The sequence below is a fragment of the Nannospalax galili genome, unplaced genomic scaffold (assembly GCF_000622305.1).
Source record: "Nannospalax galili isolate Female #2095 unplaced genomic scaffold, S.galili_v1.0 scaffold146, whole genome shotgun sequence".
Taxonomy (NCBI): domain Eukaryota; kingdom Metazoa; phylum Chordata; class Mammalia; order Rodentia; family Spalacidae; genus Nannospalax; species Nannospalax galili.
This window is the reverse complement of record NW_008357929.1, coordinates 8,982,860-8,984,644: the sequence shown is the minus strand read 5'-3', so window position 1 is coordinate 8,984,644 and position 1,785 is coordinate 8,982,860.

The following is a 1,785-nucleotide window of genomic DNA, read 5'->3' as shown; positions in this document are numbered from 1 at the left end:
CATATAAAGAATTCTTGAGGCTGGGAAGATGGCTCAATGGGTAAGAGCACTTACTGTGCAAGTATAAGGACCTGTGTTCAAATCCCCAGTACCCATGTTATGTTACAGGCATGACTGTGCATGCCCATAATCCTAGTTAGTGAGCAGACACAAGCAGATCTCAAGAGCAGATCTATCCAAAACAGCAAGCTTCAGATACAATAAGAGACCCTGTCGCGAGGTGAGCAAGAGCAATTGAGGAAGACACACCACTATTTTCCTCTGGCTTCCACAAATGTACCTGGGAGCACGTGTGCACCAGCACACTCATGGGCATGCACCATGTGCTAGATAGCTTTAGTGTCAACTTGACACACCTGGGTTGAGGGGGCCTCAACTGAGGAATTACCTCTATTGGACTAGCCTGTGGCCATGTCTGAGGGGCATCTTCTTAATGAGTGATGTGGGAGGGCCCAGCCCACTGTGGGTGGTGCCACCCCTAGGCAGGTGGGCCTGTGTTGCATAAGAAAGCAGGCTGAGCAGGGGCCAGGGGAGCAAGCCAGTTAGTAGTGTTCCTCCATGGCCTGTGCTCCAGCTCCTGCCTCCAGGTTCCTGCCCTGAGTTCCTACCTTGGGCTCCCTGATGAACTGTGACCCGGGAGATGTAAGATAAATAAACCCTTTCCTCCCCAAGTTGGTAGTGGTCAGAGTGCTTTGTCACAGCAATGAAGAACAAACTAAGACACACCACAAATATCTCTCTCTCTCTCTCTCTCTCTCTCTCTCTCTGTCTCTCAGAGTAATTTTTTAAAGAATTCTGAAAACTCAGGCTAGAGAGATGGCTCAGATATTAAGAGCACTCCCTGCTCTTGCAGAAGACCCAGGTTCAATTCCCAGCACCTACATGGTAGGTGATCCAATGCCATTTTCTGACCTCTACATATACTGCACAACATGGTGCACTTACATACATGCAGACAATACATTCATACACATAAAACACAATAATAAATAAAATATATTTTTTTAAAAAGGAATTTGGGAAACTCAACAGTAAAAATAAACCTAGAAAACACGCACAAACATTAATAGGCATAGACATTTTACTGACAAGAATATGCCGATAGAAAACAAACAAAAGGTTGGTGGGTGAGATGGCTCAGTAAGTAAAGGCACTTGCCACCTAGGTTCAGTCCCCGGAACCCACGTGGTAAAAGAAGAGCACCAACTCCCTCAAGTTGTCCTCGAACCTCTCTACATATGTGCCATGACATGCACACTCATACCCATACACACATATACATACACATATATGTACACACACACATGCATGCACTAAATAAAGTAATTAAAAACTTTTTAAGAATAATGTTCATTTGCCACTCTTCCTAGCCAACTGTATGTAATTTGACTCTAATCATACATGGCCTCCTGGATTTGGGGAGGACTAAAGTATACAATCTGGGGAAGGCTAGGAAGAGAAGGACCCATGCTGGGTAAAGGCTTTCCAGTGTGCATACCCTCAGGTCATACATACACCTCAGCAACCCCTCAGTTATCTCAGTAAGTACGCTCAATAAATTCATTGGTTCCCCAGTAAAACTTTAATCAAACATTGGCTCAACACTAGAAACTTGAAAGGGAATAAGCATTGCTTAGTATCCCCAGGAAAAGAAGTCTCACAACAGATGGAAAATTTATTTGTTAATGCTATTGTGTCTCATAATTATTTAAAAGAAAAGAAAATGAGAATGTAAAAGATGTTAAAAGGATATGGGAATGGAGCTATTTTCTAAAATAGACAGAA